The following is a 10,546-nucleotide window of genomic DNA, read 5'->3' as shown; positions in this document are numbered from 1 at the left end:
AGCCAGTTATCTGCCAAGGTTAGTGTCTCAGTATCATGTACGCCGGTCTGTATACCCATTGCTGATCTGGCGGGCAGACGATATATTATGGAAAAAGAGTGAAGCCCAACAGATCCCCCCCCATCTTTTAATTCTACTAGTACCACTCTTACTACTAATTTTTGTAAAGGACCCGATTGTAACGGTCCTGAAGCTAGTATATCTATCGACGCCCCTAGACCAGGCCCAGTTGTAAGTATCCAGGAAGTTAGTCCAACCTTATCTTGTGTTACCCAGCCAGAGATGGATACCGTTGACACAAGTAAGCCTGTTGGTCTTTCCCTTATTTCCTGGAATATCGCTGGCATTGCTAGTAAAATAGATTCACCCTTTTGGACCAGGTTTATCGGGGAAGGATTTGACTTAATCCTCCTCCAGGAAACGTGGTGTCTGGACCATATTAACGTCGAAGGTTACTCATCGCATTGCCTTAAAGCTACTAAATCCAGCTCAAGCAGGGCTAAGGGGGGCCTTCTGTTGCTCCTGTCTAACAAGTTGAGTAACTGTATAGCTAGAAGTAGTACGTCAGTTGGGACCCACAGCCAGGTAGTAAGGGTGGAGTGCAGAAAAGGTATTGATCTGGTTGTAGTAAATTTCTACAACAATATCTTTGATGCCACTAGAGGAGATATTTTACCACCTCTTGGAAAAGAAATCGTTAGGGTTATGGGAATTTCGAAAAGGAAGGCAGAGGTTATCTGGGTAGGGGACTTTAACTTACAGCCCTGTTATTTGTCCAATGGGAACCCTTGTGGTCTTGGAACAGCTATGTATAACCAATGGGGGGGATTGGGAGAGAAGGAGGATTTCCTCCACTTTCCACACTGCAAATATGGCTCTATTCTAAACAATATGTTAACTACGCTAGACTTGACCCTGTTAAACTGCAACAAAAACATTCAGGCAGTTACATGTCCTACCTTTACTGGAAGGGATGCGGGGTCATTTATAGATCATATTATGCTGTCTAGTAGTGGAGATTTTTCTAATTTATATGTTAGAGAAGAAAGTCTCAGTGACCATAATAGCATTTGTATTACCCTCCTAGGGCATGGTACTTCATCAATGTCAGGTGAACAGTGCTCTACTGACCTAGTACCCATCAGACCGAATGGTCTAAGGATCAGATGGTCTGGAATTAACTCCAAGGCCAAACAGAAGGAGGTTATAACTAGCTGTAAAATTCAAATTAGTTCCTGTCTAGATAATGAAATTAACCCTGGTTCCCTAATATTTCATTTTATTACCATCAATAGTATTATTGAAGGTATTTTTACTAGGGTCCCGGCATCCAATAGAGGTTTGAAGGAGGGGTGGTTTGATAAACCCTGTATACTTGCTCTCAGGGAACTTAAGAAGGTATTAGGCACTAAGCCACGTGATAGCGAGGGAATAAAACACTTTAGATCCAACTATAAAACAGTAATCAACAATAGAAAAAAGGTTTTACAGAGTGAGGCATGGGATAAGCTCAAAGAAGCAGCCGAGACCAAAAATTGCAAATTATATTGGGAAACAATTAATAGTCCTTTTCTCAATAAAGAGGGTATTCCGGAATTAACATCTTATGTTGCATGCAGCGATTGGATTACTCACTTTTCCAACATCTTCAACCCTGTAGGGTTACCCCCCGAGTCACCGTCTCTTGAGTCTACCTCTTGGCCACCCCTCCCTTTGGGAGTAACACTAGAAGAAGGTCATGAAGGACTCTCCAACAGTAAAGGAGGAAAAGCTCCAGGCCCTGATGGGGTCCCGCTAGACCTATATAAAGCCGAACCAGATCTGTGGGTCCCCATCCTGGTGAGGACCTTTAATTGCGCGGCAGAAGCTAATTTCCCTCCCTCCTGGGGTCAATCCGTTATTATTCCCTTACACAAGAAAGGTAGCAAATCTGAGGCCTCCAATTATCGGCCGATTTCCTTGTTGGACGCCTCCGTAAAGGTAATGAGTAGGATTCTGCTTAAAAGGTTAGAAACCTGGGCAACTGAATCGAATATTTTAACTAGAGTTCAATATGGTTTCCGGAAAGGTATGGGCACTTTGGAACAATGCGTAAATCTGGACCTTTTAATTAACAAATACACTGTGGCCAAAAATGGCAACCTTTTTTTATGTTTTGCTGATTTGAGCAGCGCGTTTGATTTAGTTAATCATGCTATTCTTTGGGAGGTTTTGCTAGAGTCTGGGGCACCGAGGGAAATTGTCCATTTCTTAGCTAGACTTTATGAAAAACTGTCCTGTAAAGTCCGCTATGGCTCCCTAGGAGAATGCACCCCCTTTTTCAAAGTCTCACGGGGCATCCGCCAGGGATGTGTTTTGGCCCCCCTTTTATTTTCCCTCTTTATTAATGGTGTTGACCGTATCCTGGTCGACATTCCAGCAGATGCCCCTTCGATTGGAGGAAAACCTGTCCCACTTTTACTTTACGCGGACGACGCTGTTCTTTTATCTCGCACACAGATTGGCCTCCAGCGTCTAATTGATAGTTTTATGTTGTTTATTCAAAATAGGAGGCTCTGTGTGAATAAATCCAAGACGTATGTCATGTCATGCGGCCAGGCAGCACAAAAGACAAAGCATACCTTCTTCCTGGACAAAGATAAAATGACACAAGTTAAAAATGTTTGCTATTTGGGAATCACATATAACAACAGCGGGACTTGGATTTCTGAATTTGATACTATTAGATCAAAAATGCTGCGGTCCACCAGCAGCATTTTCCGATTTGCCACTAAACTTGGTTCGAAAAGCATCCCAGACATGATTAACATATATAATGTTCGTTGTGTCTCTTCTGCATTGTATGGGGCCGGTGTATGGGGCCACAGTGAAGGCCCATCCCTCCAAATGGATGAAAACAAGTTTCTAAAGAGATTGTTATGTGTCCCTCCCTCCGCCTCTGTTCAATTGATTCATGTAGAGGTTGGGGTCGAGTTTATATCTGACTTAGCAGCCGTTCGGCCACTCCTATTGTGGCGCTCTATTTGGGCTAAGCCAGAGACTTGATTCACTCAAGATATTATTCTTGATTGTATAGGTTTGGACCATTCATCACGTATAAAGTGGTTGAGATACATTCATTTCTGGTATCACCTTTTATTTAATATTGATGTGTTACTTGATCCAGAGCAGGCAGTCTCTATCTCTAAAAAAGAAATTAAGTCAACGTTCCTAAACTTTAAAAAGGTAGAGCGAGACAAAGTATATGGTAATCTAGCCACCGTAAAGTTCTATAAGGACCTGAAACTAACTCCGGGGCTTCAATCTTACCTTGTGAACGTGACCCGTCCCTCCCATCAATTTGTATTAACTCGTGTCAGACTGGGCATTGTTCACCATCTGGTTGCGTTCCCGAACCAGAAAGTTAGATCTGAGACACCCTGCCCGTGTGACAGTACTTCACGTCAGAGTTGCTGCCATTTTTTGCTTTTTTGTAAATTTTTTCATTTCCTTAGGGTAAAATACCTCAAGCCCATTTTTATAAAGTACAATACCCATTCTACTAAGACTGCACTGACATTATTATCCTCAATGGAGAATGAGGACATCTGTTTCTTTTTGGCTACCTACATCCTGAAGTGTACAGCTGCCAGGAAAAGCATAGTTCTGTAAATTTTTCTATACTTACCTGTCTGTACCTGAGATGTACAGCTGCCAGGAATTGTATAGTGCTGCTAATACTTTATACAATCCTGTCTGTACAGATAAATTTTATAATTTTTACAACATTTCTGTAAATAAGTAATAATTTTATATGTTGATGTCCACAGTATGTATTGTATGGTCCCCTTTCTATTCCAAACTTACCCTTTATGGTAGTCCAAGCGGTCCAGTTTCATTTTACCGGAAAGTACAGCTGCCAGGAAACTCTACTTGTTATGACAAATCCTTTGATTTCCTGTCTGTACACATATGAACGTTTTATATCGTCGTACTAGTTAGTTGTTTTTTAAAATTAACTTTTTAACTGTTGCCCACTAGCTTTTTGATACGTCTCCTACTCTCTTTCCTTGTAATATCTATGTGAATATTGTGTATTAATTGTGTATTAATATTATAACCTATGTATTTTATTATGCTTGTATGATTTGTACGTGCAAATCGAATAAAAGCTTATGAACTTGAACTTGAACTTGAATTAATTATTATTAAATTACTTCCCACCCAATTCCCCTATAAACCCACAACCCGCTACAGAAAATAAATTAGAAAAATTAACATAATTAACAATTAATCAATTAATTTAAATTAATTGGCAATTACATTTTAATTAATTACCAAATAAAAATTAATTAACAAATAATAAAAAATTTATAACAATAAATTTATTTACATATTTAATTAATTATTATTAAATTACTTCCCACCCTATTCCCCTATAAACCCACAACCCGCTACAGAATTAAAACAATATTTTTGCTGTCTATATTCTGTCCAGTTGATATTTTGTCCAGTCGATATTTAAAACTCGATATTATGTCCAGTCGATATTTTGAAGTCGATATTATGACTGTGCATCCATTATGCCAAATGTAAAGGAAGACCTCAAAAAGGTGAGCTGCCATTCCTGTGCAGCTTCTGTGACCTCAGATTTGGAACAAAAATTGTTTTTCAAAATTATGGTCACAGGAAGAAATACTGCTACTAGCCGAATTGGAAAAAGTATATGAAAATAAGAGGAATATTAATGCGCTGATGGTTCCACATTTTGACAATAAAAACAGAAAACAAATTGCAGAAAAAAGAAGAGATAAAAGAGATAAAAGCAAAAAATCCGCAAAAGCAAGCAAGCATCAAATATTTCTGAAAATGACTCTTGCGCTGGACCAGAGGATACAATGGAAGTAACAGAAAAGGGCAGAGCCTTTATCATTTGCAAACGTGCGCAAAACATCAAGAACTTTGATGAACTGGAAGACAGAATCACAGAAATCGAGAAGTACATCCAAAACGTTGAGCAACACGATGCTGCTATGGATCTGATGGATGAGGTAGTGACTTATATCGCAGAAAACACCACTGATATAAGTCTTACACCAGCAAGTGTACCAACAAATGAACCAGCAAGAGAACTCAATAATGAGCTTAATGGGACGCACAAGAAAAATTATGCCAAAGCAAAGGGCAACTATAAAGAATACCAGACAATGTTTCAAAAAGACAAAAAGAAAATTGCCAGGATTATCACTGATGGGGCAGAAGATGCCACTTGCCAAATCAGTGCTGATGAAATCTTTCAATATTACAAAAAACATAATTGTGAAAGAAAACAAGAAAAATCCTAATTGATCGGATACCAGAGGATTATGAAATTAGAAATCTATGTAAAGAAATAACACTGCTCGAAATAACTCATGCCTTTGAGAACTCCAATTTAAAGAAAGCAGTGGGGCCTGATAAGATTGGTCTGAATGACTTGCATAAAGTACACAGCAGACAACCAAGACTGCTGCCCAGAATTCTGTCGTCATGGTTGATGATGAGAAGAGTACCAGAAATTATAAAAAAGAACCAATCAATTTTGATACCCAAGAATGTAACGATTAGTGAACTTAAAAAAATCAGTAACTGGCGTCCAGTTACCATCTGTACTGCATTCATTAAGTTATTCACAAAAATATTAACTAAAATAAAAGACTATCATTTTTTGTTGAATTGAATACGACACAAAAAGGCTTCATGAAGGTGAGAGGTTGTCTTGAGAATCTGACACTCCTGCAAAATATCATAAAAGGGGCACGAAAAAACAGTCACTCATTAGCAGTTGTGTTCATAGATATATCGAAAGCCTTTGACTCTGTCAGTCATGGTCACATCATACAGAGTCTTGCAAGGCAAAGAGTTCCATCATACATCAGAGACATAATAAAAGACTTGTACGCTGAAACAACAACATCTTTCAAGGGAAAGAACAACAAACAACTCCTGAAATAACGATGAAATCTGGGGTCATACAAGGTGACTCTTTATCCCCACTACTATTTAACGTTGCCATGGATCCTCTGATCTGTGATCTTCAGAAAAATGGCAAGGGCTTCACATTTGGATCAGATGGTCTTATTGAGCAAATCACCGCTCTCGCCTTTGCCGATGACATCGCAGTACTCAGCAGTACCTGGGAAGGAATGAGTACAAATCTGAAAATCATTGAAAAGTTCAGTAAACATACAGGATTAAAACTTAATGGATTTTATATCAGTCACCATAAAGATAAAATCCTGGTTAACAACTGTAAACCATGGCAATTTGAAAAAGAAATTATTGAAACTATTCATCCAGGAGAAAGTGAGAGATACACTTTCTACACCTTTCTACACCTTCCTGCATACACATGTGATGGTCTCCTATACTCGAAAAGATCATTTGGGGGCCTCAGTATACCAAAAGTATGTACACAAATTGGTCTCAATAAAGTCAATAGTTTATTGTATCGCAGGGCAGCTCCAGATCTGTACATACCGCATTCGTTCATGTATGCAGGAGAAGTAATAAATGAAAAATTTGGATAACTTCATAAAAACACAAACAAACTTAACATTTCCGACAGTGGGTTTCTGAGTTATGATTTGAACTTGTTAGCAACATATGATTGGAGAAAAGAAGAATTTGAGAAACGGGCAAATCTCCCTGTCCAAGGTGATGGTATAAAATATGTAGCAAGTAATCCAACCTCAAACTTCTGGATCAGCAAGCATAACAAAATGAAAGAAAACCAATGCATAGCTGCGCTGATGTTAAGAGCAAATGTTTTGTCTACTAGGGAAACCATCACTAGAGGAAGAAATCGTACATTTGCTACTTGTAAATATTGTAATGTTTGCGAAACAATTTCTCATATCTCAGGCACATGTCCTAAAACCAAGGACATTAGGATAAAAAGACACAACAACATTCTGGAACTGCTCATTGATAGAGCAAAAAGGTGTGGTTGGATGGCATATAGGGAACCTCATGTTAAGAATAATCAAGGTGAACTACGAAAACCAGATGTAGTGTTTACCAAAAATGGAACAGCTGTAGTGATTGGTGTTTCAATTCGATATGAAAACTCACAGAATTCCCTTGAATTAGCGTATGAGAGTAAAGTGAAATATTATCAGGATCTGTCACAGCAAATCAGAGATCTCACAAAATCCACCACTGTAAAATTTCATGGCTTTATCGTAGGATGTCGTGGTATCTGACCTCAATGTAATGATGTTATTCTGGCTGATCTAGGTTTGCAAATGTCATTCCATTCAAGAAAAATGTTTGCCTAACTACTTTAATGGACATTCTTAAAATGTGCCAAGTATTCATGGACAATTGAGTATCAAGCTTATACTGAGATGTACACTTTCTTGCTGCACACATGTCACCCTTATAAAGCATAATGTTTTAACATATAGGTTTATAGTTGACACAGGATTTAGTATAGATGTGAATTTTATAGATTAGAATTTTTACAATGTTATAGATGTGCATTTTCTAGTTAGATGTGTAATTTGTAGATGTGTATATTTTATAAATGTGTGCTTATAACAATTTAGATATAGTTGTGTACATCATACTTATTGAAATGTCTTGATTGAGGAATAGGTCTCAAATAATCTCATACACATAGTTATCACACATTGATTATTGATGTCCTGCTAATCATATTTTAAATTCTCAGGACTGTTCGTAGACAATTTTAAATTGTTGGAATAGTACTGCAGGGTGTACTATCTCCTGCCTAAACGTGATCCCAGTTCCAGTGAGGACAGCGTTCAGTGTGGCTGTACTACGGAGCTAAAGAATGTTGTATTTTTGGAAGCAAAACCGAATTGACGCTGATGGGCAGCATAATAACCCAGAATGAGCCACCGCGAGGTGGTACAGAATAGCCAAATGCCTCGTCATCTAATTAGTGATGCCAATGAATGGATGAATGAGATTCCCACTGTCCCTACCTACTATCTAGCGAAACCACAGCTAAGGGAACGGGCTTGGCAAAATCACCGGGGAAAGAAGTCTCTGTCGAGCTTGACTCTAGTCTGGCACTGTGAAGAGACATGAGAGGTGTATGATAAGTGGGAGGTCCTCGGGCCGCCGGTGAAATACCACTATTCTTATCGTTTTTTCACTTACCCGGTGAGGCGGGGGGCGAGCCCCTTGGGGCTCTCACTTCTGGCTCCAAGCACCCGGCGCGATCCGCTCTGGGGACAGTGGCAGGTGGGGAGTTTGACTGGGGTGGTACACCTGTCAAACGATAACGCAGGTGTCCTAAGGTGAGCTCAGGGAGGACAGAAACCTCCCGCAAAGCAGAAGGGCAAAAGCTTGCTTGATCTCGACTTTCAGTATGGATACAGACTGTGAAAGCGGGGCCTCACGATCCTTCTGACTTTTTGGGTTTCAAGCAGGAGGTGTCAGAAAAGTTACCACAGGGATAACTGGAAAAGCGTTCATAGCGACGTCGCTTTTTAATCCTTCGAAGTCGGCGCTTCCTATCATTGTGAAGCAGAATTCACCAAGCGTTGGATTGTTCACCCACTAATAGGGAACGTGAGCTAGGTTTAGACCATCGTGAGACCGGTTAGTTTTACCCTACTGATGATGTGTTGTTGCAATAGTAATCCTGCTCAGTATGAGAGGAACCGCAGGTTCAGACATTTGGTGTATGTGCTTGGCTAATGGGGCGAAGCTACCATCTGTGGGATTATGACTAAACGTCTCTCAGTCAGAATACTCCCTAAACCGTAATGATACCGCAGTGCGGTTGATCCTCGGTTGGACTGGGATAGCCGGCCTCTCTCGGGGGGCCGGTGTGCAGAGCCGCTCGCTTGGGGACCGGAGTGCGGACGGAAGGGGGACGCCTCCATTGCCCTTAGTGCACTGCATGTACGTGGGGCACCCGGTGCTAAATCATTCGTAGACAACTTGATTCTGGGTCAGGGTTTTGTAAGTAGCAGAGCAGCTACCTCGCTCCCACCTATTGAAAGTCATCCTCTGAGCCAAGCTTTTGTCTCTCCGTGCGTGGGTGCCAGCGGACGCCTCCCTCCATCACACCCAGGGATGGGTCCCTCTGCCGCCAGGCCGGCGGGAGGGATGCGGAGGGGGTAACGCGGGCCTGTGGGAGGCTGCTTCCACCACGTGCCCTTTGGCATGGGGGCCTCCCCCTCCCGTCCCTGCCCCACCGGGGTGCAGGGATGGGGGCCACCATCCCTCGCGGGTCGGCAGAGTGACCAGATGGCCTGGGCCACCGGCCGGGCCCCTTTTTCCCACTGCTCCCGGGCAAGTCAGGCAGGGAGGTGAGCAGCAACCACCTGGGGGAAGGAGCCTCCAGAGCGGCTGCCTCAGTGTGCCCTGCCACCCTCGCCGGACTGCAAGGGCGCTGGGTCGTCCCGGGCCATCTGGTTGCCTGGCTGCGAGACCAGATGGCCCTGCGGGCTGGGTGACCAGATGACCCTGCGGGCTGGTGACCAGGTAAACTCCAACTTTTGTCCTTCCCACAGAGTTCTGTAAGCCCCTAGTCGAGAAAAATGGGCTCCCCCGGGCAGGCTGTCGGGGAGAGGACATGGCCTGGGCTTAAGCCTTCTTGGTTCTGGGCGAGGGTCCGGGCGCTGGTGATGGGGGTCCACTGGGGCCTGGGAAGGCTCTCACCGGCCTGGCTAGGTTTTTGAAGTCCGGGGCTTGAGCTCTGTCCGGCGGGCCGCGGGGTGTAGGAGCCCCCATCCTGCAGGTCATCGGAGGGTCCGTGCGCTGGGGACTGGGATCCACCGGGTTCCGGGGAGGATCTCCCCGGCCTGACTAGGGTTCGGAAGCTGGGACCGGGGCTTGAGCTCCATCCTGCGAGCCCCTAGGATGCGTGAGCCTCCGTACTGCAAGCCATCGGAGGGTCCGGGTGCAGCCTGGCTAGGGTTCGGAAGCTGGGACCGGACCCGGGGCTCGTGCTGCATCCCAAGGTCCCAGGCTGCGGGAGCCCCCCTTCCTGGAAGCCAGCCGAGGGTCCGGGCGCTGGTGACGGGGGTCCACCGGGGCCCCGGGAGGCTCTCCCAAGCCTGACTAGGGTTGGAAAGCTGGAACCGGGCCTGGGGCGCGTGCTGAATCCGGTGGGCCACGGGGTGCAAGAGCCCCCATCATGGAAGCCAGCCTACAGTCTGGGCCCTGGTGATGAGGGTCTGCGGGGGTCCGAGGATGCTCTCTCCAGCCTGGCTAGGGTTCGGAAGCTGGGACCGTATCCGGGCCCAGGGCTCGTGCTGCATCCCAGGGTCCCAGGCTGCAGGAGCCCCCCCATCCTGGAAGCCAGCCGAGGGTCGGGGCGCTGGTGACGGGGGTCTGCCGGGGCCCAGGGAGGCTCTCCCTAGCCTGGCTGTTTTCAGAAGCAGGGACTGGGCCGGGGAGCAGGGGTGGCTGACTTTATCCACTACGCTGACAGAGCGTAGTTTTCTGCCCACCCCTAGGTGACGCCTCCTAGGCAATGCCCATGAAACATATTGTCCTCCACCGGAAGTACGCCATCTACCGACTATTAGGAGTTGCTCTACTG

General features: G+C 44.0%; 1 pseudogene; it reads left to right on the top strand.

Annotated features, from left to right (window-relative positions):
* Window positions 1-8,010: 8,010 nt before the first annotated feature.
* Window positions 8,011-9,021, top strand: LOC144756754 (28S ribosomal RNA; annotated as a pseudogene).
* The last annotated feature ends 1,525 nt before the right edge of the window (window positions 9,022-10,546 follow it).

The sequence above is a fragment of the Lissotriton helveticus genome, chromosome 5_1, assembly GCF_964261635.1.
Source record: "Lissotriton helveticus chromosome 5_1, aLisHel1.1, whole genome shotgun sequence".
Classification (NCBI taxonomy): domain Eukaryota; kingdom Metazoa; phylum Chordata; class Amphibia; order Caudata; family Salamandridae; genus Lissotriton; species Lissotriton helveticus.
Note: the sequence above shows the minus strand (reverse complement) of the source record. Positions and strands in the feature narration are given on the sequence as shown.